This window comes from Pseudopodoces humilis, chromosome 7 (genome assembly GCF_049639895.1).
Source record: "Pseudopodoces humilis isolate 2021_Gansu_Grassland_sample_001 chromosome 7, ASM4963989v1, whole genome shotgun sequence".
Taxonomy (NCBI): domain Eukaryota; kingdom Metazoa; phylum Chordata; class Aves; order Passeriformes; family Paridae; genus Pseudopodoces; species Pseudopodoces humilis.
Window position 1 is genome coordinate 44,117,036 of NC_142206.1, and position 22,965 is coordinate 44,140,000.

Below are 22,965 nucleotides of genomic sequence, written 5' to 3' on the forward strand. Positions count from 1 at the left end.
TTTTAGAGTGAGAAACTAAGACTAAAATCACTTGCCCTCAATTGCCTAGAAACCTGGCAGGAGCTGTAGGAAGGAAAGGTAAGTGCTTTAGAAACCCTTTTTCAGTTCACAAGGAGAGATTTCTTTTCCTCTTCTTCCTTCAAAGTACTATTAAACTAAAACCCCAAGAAACTGGCCAAATGTGTCTGTTTATACTTTGGTCACCAGTTTACTTCGCAGTTAAACTTTTTTGCAGCAATTTGACCATCCTTTCAACTGGTAGTATTGACAAATAATAGCTATTTAAACAGAGAGCGCAAGACACCCAGAAGCAAACTCCATGGCATATATCAAAGTATTCATCTTGCACCATATCTTGAAAATTCAATTCTTATAAAAGCAAAATCATTACAGAGACACAACTGCTCTGAGGACATAACTGGGAGCACATGGGGGTTGTTTTCAATTGAAGCATAAAAGAATTTTAAATCAATTTCAAAGTTCAATACCCTCCAAGGGAGGGTAATGAGGAAAGTATATGCAACAACCCTGTTTTCCCTGAGTATATTTTGTTAGTTTGCTGTGTTACCTGGGAGATTTTACCCTTGCTTTTTCTGGACGGGTAGGTAAGTGGAGAACAATATGCAAGCACCTGAGAGGGTCAAAACACATAAAGATTAGTTCTGTATTCTGACAACCCTTGCACATTTGCATCCACAACTCTGACTTAAACTTTGTATGAGATAAACTTGGTCCATATGGTCAATGAATATTACCTCTTTAAATTAACTAATTAACCAAAATAGGCAGGCACCACTCTGAACTATAGAGATAAAGAGTTTACTTTCTGTTTATTGAACTCTAGCCAAGTACTTCTTTGGTTCAGAAGAGAACTTTGATGAGTTTTGTCCAAATTTTTTCAAAGCTGGCAAAATAGGTAATGTGGGCCGGTGGAGAATCAGATTGAGTTTAAACTAAATGAATTCATTTTAATTCACACAAATAGTTTTGAGATGAGAAAAATGAAAAATGGACATTCTTATCAAGATATTTTGAAAATATTCTGTTATTTGAAATGTCAGAGGCAATCTCAACAAAGACATCATAGAGGGAAATAAATTGGTCCTGGCAACATAAGGAGTGCAAAATATCACATAGATATCACTATCATACATAAGACAAAAGTTAAAAAAATGGACTATATATGTTCTCTTCAGTATATTGAAATTATTGATAAATTTTCTTTACTTAATATGCATGGTGTTCTGTATGTCATGGTTTAAGACGACAAAGTAGTTAAACACCACACACTCTTGCTTGCAACTCTCCCTGTAGTGGGATGCGGAGGGAATTGGAAAAAAAGTAGAATTTGTGAGATAAAGATAGTTTAATGGGACAGAAATGGAAGAAAAAATAATGATAATGCTAGTAATAATAATGATACAAAACTTAGGCTGTACAAGGCAAGTGATGCACAATTTACTTTCACAGGCTCACCACCTGACTGATGCCCAGCCATCCCTTGGCCAGCTTTCTCCCAGCTTTATATGCTAAGCGTGACACCATATGAAATGGAACATCTCTTTGGCCAGTTTGGATTGGCTGTTCTCTCCATGTCCCCTCCCAAATTCTTGTGCTCCTCTAAGTCTACTCACTTGTGGGGTGGTTTGAGAACCTGACCAGACCTTGACTTAGTGTAAACACTGATCAGAAGCAACTAAATATGTTATGAACATTATTCTCGTCCTAAATACAAAACAACTCTATACCAACTACTTGGAACAAAATTAGCTCTATCCCTAAAATCAGGACAGTATACCAAAAAAGTTTTATTTGGAATTCTAGTGTTAAATTCCTTTAGTTAAACATGTTGCTGATCTAAAAGTCTAATAAAAAGATATTTAGTGACATTTTGCTTCTTAAGATATCCACCAGATAACCCATACATAGCTGTTATTCTGTATGTTAAATAATGTGCCAGTCATTATTTAACATATCACAACTGCCTTATTATTAAACAGGAATTAAATACATATTAAAGGTATTTAATCTGAAGTCTTACTGTTAATACCAAGTTTCTTCATGCTTTTCAATGGCTATGTGCAAAGTATGACTGTTATATTTTTAAAATATTTCTGCTCAGTTTAATTTACTAGAATTTGACCTTAGGGTTCTTTGCCTCCTGAATGGTGATCAGTGTAACAGGGCCACTGTGGGTTATGAACTCTCAGACAGGTTTGGTGAAGTTCCTTGTAAAAAACTGAATCTCTGCTGAGTATTTATATACACCACCAGCACAAACCATCCCTGGAAGCATTCAAGGTCTGATTGGATGTGGCTTTGAATGACCTGGACCAGTGCCCATGTCAGGAGTGTTAGAACTAGATGATCCTTAGGTCTCTCCTAACCCTAACCATTCAATGAGTCCATGATTTTATTAATAACTGTGGGGTATAAATGTGTCTTCTTGACAAAAGAAATGGTGAAGCTGAGCTGCTCTGGCAGATGTATCAAAAAAAATCCTCATTGATAGCTTGAGGAGCGAACTGCAACTTGAAGGCAAGTATTCTTTCTCATGGTATGAATCAGATATTGCATGTACCCTTTTGATATTAAAAATAACTTTGTCATGTTTTCACAGTATTTGGTTCCCTTTAAAGCTGTACTTCATATTGCAGGGGGAAAAAGAAGGATTTATGCTCACACTATAAATTTAAATCCTCTTCTCCCTAAATTTATTTTGATGTAATTTTGTAATTTTGTAAAATGATGTTAAATTGTAATTTTGATGAATTCTGGAACAAGTCAGTACAATGCAGAAGAGAAATTTTGTGTTTTCATGAAATTAAGAAGCATTTGGGATTTAATTTTGCATGTCTCCTTACCATTTTTTATTTTAAATCTCAAAAGGAAGAACACATCTCTTTATACATCAATATATGTTGAATACAAGTCTTACAGCCATACAATTAAACATCTGAGCAATGCTTAGACATTTTCAAAGTTAATTATTTATTCTTAAATGCTGTTTATATTCAAATTTCTGATCTTATTAAATTGATCATTTTGTAGATATATAAATATTTTACTTATTGATAAAATTCTTTGTGTAAGTATTGAAAGTTTTCAAGAGTTTATTCTTCCACAGCTAATCTAAATTTTGATGAGAATAATGCTGGCTTTAACAGAGCTAAAAAAATTCCTTGGCTTAAACAGAAACTTGTCTGAATAAAAACCAGCTAAAATTAAGGAAGCTGTTATTTGGCCTCAAATCATAGAAACTTTCAGGCATTTGTTTTAATCAGCCATCAGTCTTGGTATTTTTTCCCTGAAAAAATTGTGATTAATGTTAAATGTGAGTTAAATGCTGAATTAACATTCAGCAGGAAACAGTAGTAGAATATTTGAATTCTTCTGGAAAGAATTAACTTGCCACTCTTCAGCAGTCCAAGGAGAATATTGTATCATAATTCTGGAGAATTCTGTGGACTACTTTTCTTTGAAGCAAAAACAGAAAGAAGGTTGTGGTTTTATGACAGGCCCATTTAAAACTGCTACCAAAAACTTAAATTTATTGCCCACCATTGATATTTTTTATACCTAAAGGAAGCACAATATCCACTCCTTTTTCACATTTTTGAGACATAGATATATACACAAAATACATATATACACAAATATATACACACATGCAGACAAATGCATCTTTCACATATGGCTATGCACCGAGGAATGAAATAGAGTACATGCTCATGAGAGCTACCTCTGGGATTTTGCTCAAAATGAAACATTTTCAGAAACCTGACATTGTCGGGATGGAGGGAGAGGGTTGAGCAAACGGCATAGAGAGAGAAGTGCTTGCTGACAGGTTGACAAAAGTACATGGAGCCTTTCCTTCTAGAGGGGAGAGGTTAGCCACTACACCACCACAGCAGAACCTTGGGGTATTACACAGCTATCAGTTCGCAGCTTTCGCAGTGATGAATGAGGTCTTAGCAGATGCCTTGCAGAGAACTGGCAAGACAGAGAAGCAGAAAGGATGAGATTACTCATATGTCTGCCCTTTTCCCCTCTCAGATTGGGTGAGGCAGGTGATCAAAAGATAAAGTCTTGGGTGATCTAATCAAAGCCATCTGCTCCCACTCTGGTCAAGTAAAAGAAATTCTCATCTCAAGGAACATGAAGAGTTGGTTTAATCAGAACTTAAACAGAAATATTATTGTAAAAGCGCTCAGGGGCTCTGAGGACAATCCTCCTATTCATTGAGGAGCTCCAGATATATGGATATAACTTTCTTAACTGGTTCTCAGGCTTCAAAATACCTTCAGTTACATTAAGCAAAATTAAGGATTCAATAAAACCTGATGGATTTGAGCATGAGGGAAAAAAAGCCTAAACCTGTCACCAGATACTTACCTTAAGGGGAATGAGGCTTCTTACAATTTCTTTTAAAGCACTGAATACTGGCTGAAGCCATATGGAAAATATCCATTTATGTCTGGTGATGACAAGCCTCATTCAGAAGATTATTAACAATACAATTAATAAACATATCCTTAATTTGAACTTTTTTCAAAACAGGAGAACAGGAGAAAAATTCCTAACAGAATATTCTGGCATCAGCAGCCTTTGTGATAGCCAGGAAGAAAACATTTACAAAATTGACTACTCCTTTTTAAGGTGAAAAAAAGTAATAAATACCCCATAGCCCAAGGAAACTAAGAATTTTATTCTGTGTACTGATCCGCTCCACAAATGTAAAGTAAATGTAAAGTTCTAATTTCACTAATTTGTAAATGGGAAATGATGACCAGCTTTTTCAGTAGAAATTCCTGTTTTAATCTGCTTGGGTTTATGCATGTATGATAGTCAAGGGAGACATGAGCATTTCTGATAACCATAGTGAAAGGCTGCCTGGTGTTGCAGCAGAGGTTTGGCTGCATTGCACCTATTTTTATTATATTGCATTTTCAAAGGATTGTTAGTATGTCAGCCACAGTCTTTCAATGAAATTCAGTAGTATTTTGAGATGCACAAAATTTTCATTGTTGCATCTATTTATGGAGACAACATATATTCATTCTCCCTAATCTACCTCTAATTTTCAATGCAAATACTGCCAGGCTCACTCAAGGCCCCTGGATTTAGTTACTCACTTAACTGAAAAGCATGTCAATGCAAATTCAGGCTGATAAACCAGCACACAAATCTCCAGGGCTTCAGCAAGTTATAATTTAACCACAGTATTAACAAAACAAGATAGCAATTATGCAAGGAATCAGCTGAAAGGTTATTTTTAATTTTAAATTTCTGCCTCTATACAGCTGGGTGTTGGAAGTAAAAAGCAAGACGAGGCACGTGTCCCCATTAGGCAGGCCTTTGGAAACCAAGCAGCATACTGTACTAAGCATTACGCTGTGGATGTTTCACAGTAAATTTATCAGTGCTGGCCCTGAAAGCAAATGGTTTTCTGGTGTGGTGGAATGTTCTTTTTAATATTAGTATATCAAATAATTTTGGCTCTGACAGTGACAGCAAATTAGTGCTGACTTCATAAAGGCAGAGTTGTGTGCAAGCTTGGGGACATTACAAGGACTCTTCTGACTGTCATAAGTCCTCACCTCCAGGACTGTCTTGTCCTGAATTCAAGCTTCACCATGAAGTCAGATCAGCTGAAATTCTTAACTTTCTCATTCTTCACTGTTTAATGTCCTTGTATAATATATATAATAATATATATATCCTTGTATAATACCCTTGTAGAGGCTCTCTAACAGACCTATTTACATTAAAGACTTGATTTTATGTATTCCCATTTGTTCTTGGTAAACCTATAGTTCCTCCTTATTCATTAGCTGCTCATCAATCTCCCATCACTTAGAGCTGGTAGAGTTCTTGTGAAGTCACAGTCCCACAGTAGGCTGTTTTGGAACCTCTATAAGTCTGTGAAGATGACGAGGCTGCTCTCAGGCCCCTGACAGTTCTGTCTGCCCCTGTCTGACCTTTCCTGGGGCATCCACATCCTGTCTGTACAACCTAGGACTCAATGTCGGCTTCCCAGGGCCATCAGCCTTTATCCAGCAGCAGCATGGCAGTGCTGATGTGCACCTCTCCACAGGCCTGCCCTGCCTGGCTCCTCTGTGGCCCCACAACCCATCTTGTCCCTGGTCCATTTCCACTCCATGGAGGTGCCCGATGCCTGGGGCCGGGCTGTCCCCAGTGACCAGCCTGCTCTGCTTCTGGATGGGACAATGGGCTGGGCCCCAGCTGTCAGCCCCTTTCCTGCTCTCTTGGAGAGGATCCCTATGAAGGCCCATATCCTTATGAGAGCTGGTGACATTTGCAGTGCCCTGAACACATGAACAACATCTCTGTGAGACAATTGAGAAGAGGCAGGGAGTGAACTCAAACACTGAAAGTTTGTACCCATTGTTAGGATGTTCCATGTTCAAGTTTTGTTCACTCCAAGGCAGCTGATGATGTTCCAAACATCTTAGTCTGGATGTTAGCTATTCCCTGCAGACAGTTATGGTGTTTCTAACTTCTTCTGAGGTAGGAGAGGGTATAATAAAATTGATACCAGCTCAGCATGGTCACTCTGTACCTCAGGTCAGAGAAATGTCCACGTCATGCTTGAGTTATTAGAATAAAGGCAGCCAAGATAAACTCTCCATTCATATTATGGGTTTGATTCAGTTTCCTGGACATCCAGTTGCAGGGGTTTATTGGAAATAAATTGCAGAGTATCCAGCTGGAACCCCAGCAGCCACAAGGGAAAGTCTTGGGTAAACAGTAGGTTTCCCTCATATCATTCAGTTCACATCAATGTCTCACAGATCCTGAGGCGTCTGAGATGTCACTTTTATGATAACAAATGTGCAATTGAATCAAGGCCTTTGTGCTTATACAAGAACAGCACCCCCGTAATAGACAGGTTTCTGCAATATAGAAGCTTTTGAAAAATGTGACAGGTAATTTAATTTGCAAAGGTGCATTACACTGCAATAATTGTCATTCATTTGCTTTTTAAAGTTCTAAAATCTTGGGACACAGATTTGTAAATCATCACTTCTGTGTAACACAAAGGAAGATATGATCACTGGAAATGTTTCATATGAGAAACAGCTTTAAGAGGCTTTGATGGGGCATACTGCACACTGTAACTAGTTTTCTGTTCTCCTGTTGATCTGATTCAGCCCAGCCTATTTACATTATATGGCAGAACACATAAAAGTAGTTTTTGCATATGTGAAATGCAATTCAAAGCCTTTTGAAATCAGTTGGATTCTTTTCTTGATTTCCCAGGAGAATTAGATGTGTAATGTGGCACTGAGCATCTCAGATATTCAGATGGGAGGTTTCAATACACAGGAATAGTCAGTTTGGTTTTAACTGGACAGCTTTGATTGCCTTCTTATTTTGTGTGCCTTCCATGTTCATGCACATTTTAATTACTTTAAAAATTCCTGAATCTAGAGGCAGACACTTCAAACTGCATAAAAATAAATGAATGAATATCAGTAGTAATGTTCATTTCTTCTGACGGATACACAGACTGGCCCACTCTTATTATAAACTGAATGTTTGAACAATATACATCTAAACCCTTAAGAAGTATTAAAATTAGCTTTCAAATGAAAAAGCCTGGATTCAAAATGTTTTCATGAGTTTGAAAACTTGGCAGTCGACTGTGAGCAAGAGGAGCAAAATAAGGCATGAGATAAGAAAGACTATTAGCAGACCTGGAGTAACTGTCACCAGACCTTCATCTGCATTAGGGCCGACATTATTATACTATTCATAACAAACTGTCTTTCTTTGAGCTGTTTAGATAGTCTAATAACAGATGCTTTTACTATTTTCTTCATCTTCTTACAGATGGATTGACAGAATTTTAAACTAAACTGGAATAACACCATTCCTGTAAGCTCAGCACTGGTCTTTTCTCCAGCTACCTTAGTGCTTTTTGCTTTCCATCTGGTTGCCATGCTAATTTCTGAGTATTCAGAGCCAGAATGTTGTGACGTGCCTCAGGGGAGACAAAGAGTTACTTTTCAGATAATCATTGTCCCACCCCAAACCCCTTGTGAAGGACGGCCCGGGAGCTCTGATTGGGTTTGAGTCCCTGGGGGTTTCTCCCTTGCTGTGTTTCTAGTGGTCCCTGACCCTGAACTCCACCCTCAAAGATAGAGACCCTCAAGAGTTCTCTCCCTCAAAAACTCCTGCTATGCTTCCGTTTGGGGCTCTCTGTTCTGGACCTGACTTTGTTCCCATGCTGAATAAATGGTTTCATGAACGGGAGCCCATCTCGTTGGTGTTCCATGCTGGTCCCCAGAATCCTGCGGCTTCTCTGGACGAGATCACGAGGTTACAGACTGCAACACCAGAAGAAAAAAAAAAAAAGAAAAGGAAAAAAACCTTTTTGAGAACACACTGCCCAACAGATCACAGATCAAAATATTTTGTAGTAAATGAATTGCTTATTTCTACTATTCCTTCTCCTTCATTCACTCCAGCACTTTTCATGATCCTGTTTCTGAGAAGTTCATGACATTGCATTTGTGACTGCCATATAATTTTATTGAAACATTCATATTCTCATTTATTCTTTTGAAGGGCAAAATATTAAAGTGATATCTCTCTTGTTTTTTGATTTAGTTTGGTTTGTTTCCAAAGAAAAAATATATGTGTCTCTTTCCTGTGTGTCTGGCCAGCTTGCTAAAACTTTCATTTCTCTTCTCAAAATTCCACCTGGCAGTTACAAACAGAAACCCTGCAGCCTAAAGACTATGGCCATTGGGTCACAAGTGCAAACATTATGAGACTTCTTCCCTTTTCTCTTTGCTCATTCAATCTTTTTTCTTTCTGTTTCCACAGAAATATTTTGCATTTTTTTCATCTTTCAAAAATAAACTGTAAAATCCCAAACCTAAACCAAAATGATGGAGAGAGAATTATCACGTTACTCTTCATTTGCCTGATCAGACTACTGAGATGTGAGAGTAACACTGAAAAAGAACAGGGTAAGGAAATGGAGAATGTTTGTATTTAAGTTAAACCGCTGTAGTGGTTTAACCTGAAGGTTGTCACACTTGAAAATTCCAGAGCCAAGGTTCATAAAATGTAAAAGTATTCTTGCAGTGTTAGAACTTGGCAGGGCTATGAGAAAATAGTATAATCTTGTTTCCCATTTATTCTGCTTAGCTGACATTTTTGCCTCAGTCTGGCATGCAGTAATCATTAAGAGAGGCTGGCATTTCACAAAATTTGGTAAATGAATGACAACTTCAGGGACTTTTTCCCCTTCGTTGTTTTTTTTTTTTTCCTGGCCCTATAAGGCTGGTATCAAATGTGACTGAGAAATTACATTTGCATGCACACACCTACACAAGATTTTTTTGTCCTGTAATTACTATAGCTATTTTAAGTACACACCGTGTGCGTGTATATATGGATTTATTCAGGCACGGTATTGACATAGCACATGTGTGTACTATAGTTAGAACAAGCTTTTGTACATGGGCTTGAACAGGATGATGGAAGTTAGGACTTGCCCTAACTTCTGTGTAGGAACTACCCATTTCATAGGACAGAAAGACAGAGGCAAAACCCTTAGGTTAGGTTACCCAGCAGGGTAGTGAGTATGTACATGTGGGACGCCTAAAGGTCGGACCACTGGAAGGAACCTGCCTTCAAGTGTCTTGACATCAGCCTCCTGAAAAGATTAAGAATTTTTGTCAGAAATTTTCTAGTTATCTAAAGAACTATTTCTGTTTTTATGAACAAGTACCTCTTTTGGAACAGACCTAGGTTACTTCCTCAACTCAGACCTCAGTATAGGCAAAATAGGTGTTTTGTTTTACCATATAATGCAAGGCTAGAGGAAGGCTAACTAATTAACAGATCATCAGTTTCTAAAGGGTTGTTGTATCTACCACTGCTGGGAAAAAGATAGTATTTTCTCTTTCCTTCTCTTATTGCTTTGGTACATTAGTACAGTGGTTTGAGTTACCACACAAAAATTCAGAGGCAGAAAGTGACTGAGGTTGGAAGAGATCTCTGGAGACTGTCTACTCAACCCACCTTACTCAAAGCAGGGACAGCTACAGAATGTTTTTCAGCTCCCTACCAAGTTGGATTTTGAATATCTTCAAGAACATAACCTCTCAGATTGACTTATACCAGTGTTTGAGCCTTGCATAAACAAACAAAAAGGTTCAGATAGCTGAAAAATTTTTCTAATATGAACAATCCCACTCTTTGAACCTTGCCTCATATTTGGGCTGCTTCAGGTTCTTAGTCATCTTCACAGTCCTTGGATTTATTCTCAAATATTCTAGATGTAGAGTCTGACATTAAAAAAAAAGTCATTTACAGGATCAAACTATTCCTCTTTTGCCACACATTATTTTAAAATTTAATTATTTGAGCCCTATGCAGCTAAACTGTTGTTTATTGCTGTGTGAATTGCAGTGTATTTCAGGATTTGGCCCCTCTGAAATTATATTTTAGCCAGAGAGCAAATAGAAGAGTTTTGAGTGGTTGGATCTTCTCCTTTTACCATGTCACAGTGCAACTCAAGAGTACATAGCTGTAATAAAAAATGCATTCTTCCCAATTTTGAAAAGGAAGAGCTGTTTCTCAGCATAAGCCTAGATTTAATTGTGCTGATAAGGATTTTTGTATCAAATGTTATACACATGTGCTTTCAAATGATGATAAATGTTGCAGGTTCTTTGTGGACAAGATTTTACTTTCCTTACATATTTCCTGGAAAACTGCCCTTAAGATTACTATAACATTAAACAATATTATGGAAGTTATGATCCAGCCACAGATCTTTGAGTTTGTCTATCTCTGCCATCCTAGACTGGCATCATTAACACATGTATGTTGACACAAATAAATGCCTAATTAATTGTTAAGAATTGCATTGCCCTGTTGAATGTTTTAGGCAAAATCTGTACTTAAGAATGGATATTTACTTTTGAGTGCTGAAGATGTAAAAACAGTCAGCATTTTACTTCTGTCTACTAATTAATTTTTACCCTGACAAAATAGGTGTCATCAGGTGGATAGACATATCTGTTTCAAAATTTGACTGACAATATATCCCATCCCTGGCCTTCCCTCTTCTCAAACAATAAAATGAAATCACTTACCAAGAAAAAATAAATTTTCAGAAGTTACTTTTAAACTAAATTAAATTCAGTGAGAAATTTGATATGAAGTCTTCTAGAGAGTTCTGGAGAGTAAAGTCATCACCGAACAAAATCATTATAGGATTATTTTAGGATTGCCTCTCTCAAGATTATTCATCTGTTTGCTTCAGCCCTAATCTGGAAGACACATTCTTCCACAACTTCTTTCTCCCTGCTCCACCTAGGAGAGGAGAAACTGAAAAAAATGTTAAGCCCATTGTTGAGATAAGAACAGTTTACCAATTGAAATATATTAAAATACACTACTACTAATACTACCAGTAATAGTAACAATGAAAAGAGATATAAATAACAAAAAGAGAGAAAGAAGAAGAAAACACAAGGAAAGAAAAGTGATGCACAATAACATTGCTCACCATCACTGCACATCAATAATTTAAATATCAGTTTTATCAACATTATTCTCATACTGAATCAAAACCAAAGCAGTGTACCAGCTACCAGGATGAAGGTTAGCTCTATCCCAGCTGAAACCAGGAAAATGTGTCAGAATCTTTTCTTATATTCTCAGGTAAGACTTGTCAAAGTGGTGCTAGATTACATCAAAGTGTACATTCATATATTTGGTAACAGGAAAATGCAGTGAACTTAGCAACTCATTTTATAGAGATCATAAAACAGCTCTCACAAGGTAACAGTCTGAGGTCACTATTACCCTGCGCTGAAAGTGAAACAGTGACCCATGATATATAATAAAATGCTCCATATCCCATTATTATTAGGGTGAGCTCCTTTTATCTTCATTCCAACACTTTTTTTGGCTGTCACCAAAATTCTAAGATTTAAGGCATGGATCCTGAAAGTCTGGGTTACTTCTAGATTAACACCTACTAGAATTAAGAAGAAAGATAAAACATAGCCTTTATTCTGAAAGAAAAAGAAAATTAGAAAGAAACTGAACTGATGTATTGGATTTGTATTGTCTTTCTGTCTTCCAGCTCTAGGATCTGGCAGAGGATGTTTAGGTTGACACAAGTGATTTTTTCAAGTTACTTACAGTGGGGAAGTTATGTATTATTTATTTTAAAATCTAGAGGAAGTATTCAAGGCAAGCAGAATAAAACATATGAAGGAAGGACTTTATAAACTTTCAGAAAAAGTTTTAGGTTATAGAAAGAAATCATGTTTATTGAGCAAGTAGCCTTTACACATATAAAGCAAATCTACCTTTTGTTTGCTTACCCAGACACATTTCACATATGACATAGAATTGCTCCCCCAGACCTGGATTCAGATTCCTAATCACAAGCTATGATGTTGTTCTTGTACTGCAGCCATGTTGTTGGGGAAAATAGTTTTGGGAAGGAACCCGCATATTTTTTTCTTTTTGAAAATTATGACATTCGGCGGGGAAAAAGGGTCTAGGAGGCAAGGGAGTGACAACATGACCCAAAAGAAACAGACATAGGAGAATGATCCTAAAACTGAATGACCTTAAAATTAAAATTATAATTTTTTCATTCAGTTAAAATAACCTATAAACTGATTGAAATGATTCTATAGCAGACCAATGAGAAAAGAACTGTTCAATCTTCTTGTTACAATAGATTTGGGGAAGAATGAAATAATAGAACTTGTTATTTTTAATGTTCATATCCGTTTTAAAATGTCTTGTGCAGAAAAAGAGAAACTCCAACAGCACAGTTGAAGTTTACTTGGCCATAAAAGCTAAAATGTACAGTGGAGTTTGATACTCCTAGTGTTTGTACTTAATTTATAATCAATCACACAATCAGAGAATAAGCTGAGCTGGAAGGGACTCACAAGGATCATCGAGTCCAGCTCCTGTCCCTGCACAGCGCCATCTCAAGAGTCACTAATGACTGCCTCATCTTTCAGGTGTTTTTCAATACCTCCCAGAATAATCTTCTCCATAACTTTAGCTCACTAAAGTGAGGCTGGCAGGCCTGTTGTTTCTATGGTCATCCTTCTTGAAAACGTGGACAATATTTGCCAACTTCCAGTCAGCTGAGAACTCTTCAGATTCCCAAGACTGCTCAAAAATCATCAATAATTGTTTTGCAGAGATAAATCAACATCTAGGGCACCCTGGATGTTGTCTAATAGTTAAATTAATTCTGGGACAAGAATTCTCTTCTGGGAGTAAAATAATGGATAAAAGCATTGAAACTTCTCTTCCTCTCATGTTCTCTGCACTCCCACAGACTCACTCAAAGTTAAACTATATTGAGGATCTCAGCAGTAAACATGAATCTCGCAATATTGATTTCAGGGATGCATTTTCTGCAAACAAACCTGGCTGGCCTGGTTTATGACTATATCTCTTCTTTATAGTTGTCTATCAAATGGTTCCTAAAAATGCAAATGATGGGACATAAAAGGAAAAAAAAACCAAACCCAATAAATGCTCAAGTAATTATATATATTTAAATATTAAACAGTCATTAAATAGTCCTTGTTTTCATTTCTTTTTTCTCAATCTGTAGAACAGACATTAAACTGTGTGAAATATGTGGGCTGATGTTTCTAAGGAAACAGTATCTAAATAAATTAAAGAATTTGGACACACCAGTTTGCAAAAATGAGAACACCATGAAAACAAATCTTTGTCTTGATTGGCTGAAGAAGAGTGAAATGTAGCAGCAATCAGTGATGGGTTTATTGGAGTGTCTGCAATGGCAAGTGGTTTTGTTTTTTTAATTAGACACAATAATAATAAAAATAAGAATAATGGCAGTAAAAATGTAAAAATAGTAAAAATGGCACTTTGATTTCCTGTCTTTACGCCTTGAGTGACATGTAGACACATTGGTCCTAGTCAGTTTGCAACCTGTCAGAAATGGACATTAAGTTATTTGAATATGAGATGCGAAAAATTGGAAGAAAGCTGTTATCTATCACTTGATGGCTCTGAATCACCTTGTTACTTAACAGTTACTTATATTGCTTGGGATAAAATACTGATCAGCCTGAGAAAGAGTGGGAGAATCTGGGGTCATTATCAGGGGGAACACTTAGACCTTCTCAGCACACCTGCTATCTGACAAGGAAGTAGATTGAAAACATTGGGAATCTTGAATGGGAGTTGCATCAGTAGATCACAGTACATATCTCATTCATGCTCTTTTTGACACACCTGGAAGAGTAGGAGGAGGTTCTACCTTCATCAAGAAGAGAACCTAATGGAGCAAAGTTCTGAGGCACCTTGTGTTGTCAGCTAAAACTCAGCTTTAAAAGCTAACAGTGAAATCCAAATTTCTTCCCCTTAAGGGTGGGTCATCACACCTAAATGTTACTTGTCTTGATTTTGGATGTAATTTTTTTAAAATAGGTCACTCCACTAAACTGAATCAATTAAATTTCATAAATCAAAAACACTTCCTCTCTAGACTTCCCATCTGTGGTTCAGGAGAGCATATTGCAGCTCCTGTCTCAGTTGAGCTGATGGGCCATACATACTTAAGCCTCTGAGTGCAATTGTCTGCACTGTTTTGCCCTTCATACTTTGGGGTGGCAAGATCATAGTGTAATGAGCATTATCCTAAGATAAAGCCATATTTAAAATGCAAAAGAATACCATGTATCTTTTGGTGTGCCCACATTTTGTGTGGGACACCATTCATAGTCACTGGCATGGATTGATACCGTATAGCCTGTTACACTTTGTTCAGCATTCTCAAAGCTCGAAAAACAGTGTTTAAATATTTCTTCTTTAGATAGGACTGTATTGGCTTTCAATCTCATATATATTCCATGGTGATGCAGTCTTAAAGGCAACTGTTTTCTGAACAGTTCAGTCTTCACATAAGTTTCTGAATTCAGTTTCATTCATGGTGTAAAACCATTTCCTCAAATCAGAAAAAAGTGTTTGTTATAGAAATAAAATACCATCACCTTCAGATTAAAAAGTGTAAAAGCTTGGCCCCCATCAATATAAATCTCAGACATATGCAATTTGGATAAATGTGATGAATATACCTTATGGAACCTGATGGTTTATTAGAAATATGCAGAATTCACTGCTTGCCCTGAAAGTTGCCAATTCAGCCATAAAAATTTGCTTTTGTTTTGCAAGGACACGTTCTAAATTGAACCTTTAAGTGAACATTTTTTGAGGGAGTCAGGGTTGATTGCTTCAGGACTAAACTGATTGTAGACAAAGCTCTGTTTACTGTGTGGTTAAAAAGAATATGTTAATTATCTTAAGATATCACCTAATATTAAGAAATCATCTCACCAATCCACTTCTTAGAAACCTAACATCTCTTCCCTGACAAGTTGGACAAAGATAGCTCAAAAGAATCAAAGAATAGGACAGTCAAGGGTTAATATAGACACACAAAATAATTCTCAAAATATGTGACTCCGTAAAAGATAAAATTTATAATACACTAAAATAAATGTTTTTTTGTCTTGAAAGAGAAGAAACAAGTTGCAAATTTGCAGCTGATGGTAACTGGAGAAAGGAAAGGGCATTGACCCAGATTTGGAGGGAATGATAATCAACTGTAATATTTATACTGAATGTCTCAAGAACAACGACCATGTATACTTTGATATGGGGACGGTATGATGATGAATTTTCTTTCTACTAACAAATTATAATAAAACCACCACCACCAATAAAATAACTGGATCATTGTTTTCCAGTTTCTTTAAACAAGTGCTTTCTTCAGCTTCCTGCTTCTATGAGAAGGAACAAATGAATTTTTTTCTAGAGATGTGTCATAACACAGAAATAATTTCTTTGCACTTGTAACTATTATTTTCCTCAGAACTTATACTGTATTTTACATGTCAAGCAAGTAAAATCTCTCCCAACTCTAAAAAACATCTTTTCTTCCCTTTGTAGCTTTATCAATGCAACACTGAAAAGTCTGCAGATTTTTTATTTTTCCACAGAACAAACAAGAACTCGTTATGGTTTTAATCTGTTTTTTCATAATTTTCTACTTAATATTGTCCTTAAAGTTGAGTTTTGAAACAATGAATGGTTTGAAGTAAACTTGTTTCATAAAACTATATACCTTAATGGCTGGAAAAGAAAATGTACTGTTGACTGTAAAAAGTAGGAAGTTGGAAGAATAATTTTTTGATGTTTCCAGAAGAATGTTTCACACATTTCATAGTTTGGGAATTGAGGATACTGCTAAGAAAAGATTGTAAATATGGACTTCAAAGGGATGATTAATAAAAAAAAAAAAGAATTGAAGAATTGCCTGTTGAAAAGATACATAACCATTGTTCTCATCCTGGATCTTCTTAAAAGTTATGGGTTTATAATAATCTAATTAGGTTTGCCATGCTGCCTACAGTGTCACTTTGTCACGGGTATTTCTCTGACTCACTGCTTTGAAGGTCACTATGAGAGTTCAATGCCTCAAGAAACTTCCACTTTTGTTAAGATGACAATCTTTTGCTTTGTCCAATTTTCACCTCAACCACTTTCTTCCCTTTCCCTGCTTGCATTTTTAGTAGGAGAGTTCTTCTTCAACTTTGAAATTCTATTTAATTCTACATAAAGATAGAAGTCTAGAGTTTCAATGCGTGGAGGATCCAATGGAAAGACTGAATAAATGGTAGGGATTTAGATACTTTAGGAACTGTAGAACTATATGGACAAAGGAACTTGAGCAGAGAGAAACCAGCTGTGGCGTACTCATAATGGTAGCGTTACCCCAAAAACAAAACACTCAAAAGGATTATTTAAATCAGAAGTTAATGGAAAGCCAGTTTTTGCAGAAGAAGAGGCAGTTTAGGCTGAAACAGTCTGCAGAAGTGATATCAATACTAATGCTAAGCGTGTCTCCCAAAGGTGTGGAAGGAAATTCACAAGGGAAGCATAGTGCTTTATGCATGGAATATGCAACATCAATCAGTGAAACAGGAAAAAACTTGATGATGTTTCCTTAACTATGCTGGGAGCCTGGAAAATAACATAAGGAATTATTACAATTCTTGGAATCTAAATAATTGCCCTGACATACCAGGTAACTCAGAGATTTGGTGGAAAGGGGATAAGCCATGGAATGTTGTGTTGCCGGGCTTCCAGCTTCATAGGGATTGTAGACTAGAACATAACGGAGGAAGAATAAATGTATGAAACTTAGGGAACATTAAATTATTATTATCATAATTTAAAAGCATTATTCATTTTGGATGGAAATCTCATGTTACTAATAAAAGTGTAGAATCAGCATGGAACTATGCTTGCCCTTATCAGAAAAATATAAAATGCTGAGTGAGATGGAAAAATTTCCAAGCTTGGGAGAGACACTAAGTGTGAGAGATTCTGATTATCTACCTAGAAATTTGATAGGGATTGAATGGAATGAAGTGTAAACTTACTTTTTTTTTTCCTATGATGAATATTTTATTTCTAGAACAATTAAAAATCTTAGAACTCACAGGAAAAGATTATGTTAAAAATTTGATCTTGAGCCATGCAGGAGGAATCATTTCAAGAGATATTATTGGGTGATTTGTTATGTGATGGTGACCCTGCCAGAAGAAGATTTAAAAACAAGAAACAGGTAAAAAAAAAAAAAAAAAGAATATGACTTTTCATTTTTCAGAAAGGTAGAAAGATTTACAAAACAAATGGGAGAGCAAACCCTGGAAAAAAACCAAACCAAACCAAATAACCAACCAACCAAATAAAATGCAATACGAAAATTCAAAAAAAACCCTAAAACACTCTTTTCATCTTGAGTTCTACCTAAAAATTACTACAGTGGAAGTCTAAGTAAGAAGAATGTGAAATTAAAATAAATCAAAATACACCTCAAAGTCTTATGTTAGGTCAGTAGCTCAGAATACAAGCTAAGAATGATAACATAGATAAAAACTCAGTGTTGAAGAAATTAAAAACACACTAAATATGGATAACAAATGAACCATAAAATACTCAGAACATACGTGAACAGGATATTTTAAAAAACCTCAAAAATAATTTGAATAGCACCAGCAAAAGTGTGCTCAGACTGATAGTAAATCTGTCCCTTAGTGTTTTAAAACATTTTTGATAGGGAATTGGCGAGACCATATTGTGACAAACTTCTGAAAGGAAACTCAGGTGTGACAAGGCTGTGCTAGATAAACACAATGAATTCTTTGAATTGGTCTGTACTGTGGAGGACATTGAATAGATTCCCACATCTAAAACCCTTTTGCAGGGCATAGGTCAAAGGAATTCAATCACTTCTAAAAATGTACAAGATATATTAGACAAAATAGATAAATTAGATGGTCATACATCAGCAGCACCAGGTGATATTTCACCTATGGTGTGCAACATGTCATGGTGAGGCCATGACATGTATAGAACAGGAAGACTGTCAAGATTGCCTATCTGTGATAAGATATCTAAGATTGTGGGAATTACAACAATGAGTCTGAACCTAAAATAGAAAAATAAAATCTTTAACATAGAAGTAAACAGAGCCTTTAGGGAAAGAGTCAACATATCTTCTGTAAAGGGCAATCCCTCCTCACTGACCTGCTGCAGCTCTGGAAGAATGATTGTAAGCACAAGTATGAACAAGTGATAGTTGAACCAATGAATTTGGATTTTTAAAGGTTCACCAAAGGCTGTTAAAGAAAATAAGTTGTGAAAAGCTTCCTTTAAGCACTGAGGCTAAATGATAGAAGGGGTAGGGTGGGATGGCATAGCATAACATAGAATAGCATGGGATTGGATTAGACACTTGCTTTCCAGGATGGGGAAGAGTATGCAATGCGGTCCCATAGGGTAGGTGGTGGGACCAGCTCTTTTCATGATTTTAGAGACCTGGAGAAGAAAGGACCAATGAATCTGCAAATCTGTGACTACTACTAATCTCCTTTGTGGAGAACACTGAATTGGGATATTATTAATCCTGAAAACTAATAGGATGTTGTTAACCAAACTGCAATATTAGAAATAAAGGTTTTTCAAGCTAGAAGTTTCTATTCAAGCAGATAAAGCACAATCTTTCTTAAAACAGCAAGTAGCAAATTTACAGAGCTTACTGCACTATGACATTGTTGGTGAAGGCACACAGCAAGCTGAAAAAGAATTAGATGTTCATTTACTAAAACATCAAAAGAACAGTGTATCATTAAATACCAGTCCATGGCCATTAACAGAGTTTGAAAAGCAACTAGATTGGTGTTCCCTCTCTAAACATCTCCTGCTACCTCTGTCAATGATTGGGCTCTGTGCTGGATGGGCTGTTGGTTTGACATCATATATTATGTTTTTAATTAATGTGTGTGGCCCTCTTCTGATCACCCAAAAATTCCTCTGTGAATTCCTGCAATACCTGCCCAAATTTCTGCCATGTGGTCTCTGTATAAGACCCACAAGGACAGTCATAGCTCTGATATCTTCTCACTGTTTGGCATTTCTCAGAAAATACTATATGGCTAGGCTTTACCTTGTGCCTGAAAGCTAGATTGACATTTCCAGAAAACATGGATTTAATGTTTATTTGTTGAGGAAATGATACCACCTTGTCCAGGCTTTCAGAATTCTGACAACCCACTGAGAAGTAGCTTTAATTAGGGTAACAGTAGTCCAGAAATGACAGAAAGTTTAAAAATCCCTCAGTTTCATCTGTAATAAATTTACAGGTGAAAGTAGATTTGATGAAGCCTGGGTATACACTTGCTGCAATCATTAAACACTGAGCTCTCCCATGATTTTGTTAAAAGTCTTCATTTGGACTGCCAAATCCTTGACATAAACAAGAAATTACCTAGTATTCATAGACATGGTAGACATGTTGGGTTCCCTCTTGTCCTTGTATGTGAACCATCCTAATATTTAAAACACAGTATAGCTTCTTTTTTACCTTAATTTTGTCTTCATGTTTTGGCTTTTTTTTATTGTTTTGTTTTTGTTTGCTTGTTAGTTTTTTTCATTTTTCCAGAGATATATAGGTGGAAAATGGACCCAACACAAAGTGACTTAGTCCCTTTTTGTTGATCACAATTTCAATACTGATATACAGAGATACTGAGACATGCTGCATATTGCTCTTTAACCAAAAATTGTAATTAATCTGATCGCCTGCTGACCAATGCCAGGAAGAAACATAAAATCCAAACCCAAAGCTGAATGCACCCAAAAACATGTAAGTTAATGCAAGGAAAAATTGTGTATTGTTATTTATTTTATCATTTTATATTTTGAAAAAGAACATTCAGTAGCCATTGAAATAGATATAGTTGAGTGTGTCAGTAGATTACAAAATTTCAGGTTTGTCACTGTAGTGGAATCAGGGTAAGAACACGTACTGTTCAGTTTGCATACAAGATACAGCTTATACTTACACATGCTAGACATTTTTAATAATAAAGGCAGCTGTCAAATTATTAAAGATGTCAGAGCAGATAAAATCCCTGCAGCCATGCTGAGCTCTGGAAAGGTTTTCTTTTACTAGTATGTCATTGCCTCCTTCACTATGGTACTTCACTAGGTAAAACTTGAAAGACATCAATGATTTCCACTTGAATTATGTTGTCTTTGTTCTTTTCAATAATAAAATAATCCTCTTTTTTTTTTTTCTCTTAGACACACCATTAAAATAGGGCAAATAATAACATTCTCTACATTTTTTATTTTTTTTTTTAATTTAAAGCTCTATTGTAGCAACAGAAAGGTTTGAAATGTGACCATCCTCAACAGTCCACTGGAAATTTTGTATGTGGGCTGTACAGGCTTCTTGTATTAGCAGAAATCAACTTTCCACTCCTTTAGCTAAGCTACACACACTTCTTGATTTGCTTTTATCCAAAGGAGAGTAATAAAACAATGATGACAGTGATTTCCTAGCCCACATGAAGAGGTTAAAATGCTTAAAAGAAAACTCAGGAAAAGCTGAAGAGGAAAAGGTTTAAACAGTACAGCTGGCAAAATGTACTTAAGCCATTGCTCAAAAACAATCCAGGTAATTTACCATGCTGATTGAAGCCCAGCCTCACACTGAAACTTCACTGCAGCCCATCTCAACTATTGACTAATGCTTTTTTACAAAAACAAACAAACAAAAAACCCAGCAATAACAATAGCAGCAACAAAAGCAAAAACAAAAACAAAACCAAAAAAACAAAACCAAAAAATCATCAATTTCTTAGTTTTCATCCAGGTGGTTTGAAGACAGCAAGGACACGTGTAAATAATCTACTGTATTAGAGAAAATAGGATCAAGAAGAGACCTTTTATATCATAACCTGGTATACATTTTGTAATGGTCGACTGAGGCTTGGAATACTTCACTGCTTTGTCTGTTCTAAATAAAAGAGGCTCCAAGCATTTCTTAGGACAATACACTGTTTGCAAAGAAAGAATTCTGTCTCAAACAGGTGTGTCTGGGTTTTATTTTTTATTTGTGAAGTTTGGGGATTTTGTTTTTTAAAGCTACTTTTCATTTCAAATATCAATTTTTTAAATTTTTAACTCATTAGTCCCAGTTGTCTATCATATGACAAAGACAAAATGACACATACACATATAGTGGATACAAGAAAAACAATTCATAAAAAATATTGCAAATTTTGGAAATATGAATATTTTAATGTAATGCAAACATATAAATTACAGGGACCAAAATCCAAAAACCACTTTATCCGGTGATTTATAATTAAACCTTAGGGAAATAGAATATATTATCTGAGCAATCCTTTGTCTAAGAGAAAAAAGTGTTTATTTCCATGGGTGTTAACAGAACCTGGAGGAAAAGAAGAGCTCCTTCCCACACCCCTTACTGGTTCCATCACCCTCAAATCAAGTCAAATTACAATTTATATTTTTTTGGTGGACATATGACTGTGAATATAAGAAAAATTTGGTTAGATAATTTATATATAATTTTCAGGTAACTACTAATTTTCAGGTTACTACTAATCTACTAAAAGAATTTGTACTTGTATTTGAGAATGTAATATTATCTCTTGAATTGTAGTAATTGAATAGCTGTGACTATTACTTATCATTGACTTGTAATCTGAATGTATAGTCAACATTATGGGATTACACAAGTAGATAAAGTCCTGAAATAAAGCTAACTGTACAGCCCAGAAGATAGGACACTGCTGTAGTGAGGCATTTTGATTCACCTGACAACAGTATTTTGTTTTCTATCACGAGCAGAAACACCAAGTGGGAAGATAGATGCAAACACCACCTCAAAAAGGAGGAAAACACAGACCATTTTGAGGAGTTTCTCTGTGTGCACACTTAAAAGAGAGAGAGTTCATGCACTCACAGTCATACAGAACACTAAATAAAATGACTCCTGCACAAAAGCCCTCCTTGAGAGATCATCACTGTTCTTTGGGCTCTTGACAGTTTTAAAGGCCATTACTAACACCTCCTCTGCAATCTACTCCTCTGCATCACATAAGTGTCAGGGAATTAGATCAAGCAAAACTCCCATTAAAGTCAATGAAGGTCGTGCTGTGTAAGGAACAAGTGTAAACTCAACAAGGTTCTTTTGGTTTGGCCTCAGGAGCTCAGGAGCAGCCTCAGAGAGAAAGGATATGCCCATTAATAGTGCTCTAGGTCAGATAATTTTCTGCTCCATTAGGTTAAGTTCTTGAGAAGAGAGAATCTAATAGTACTTTGTTCTCTTAAGTATTCATATAGACAGATAATAAACTTATGATAATTATACCTTAGAGACTTACAAAGACACACTTAAGCAGACATCTGTCTGTAGTTATGATGAGGTGCTATTTCAATTCTGATTATCACTTAGAAATTTGGACAATTACATATTTTCTCCTTATTTAATGGAGAGAAATGTATTTTACTGTTTTC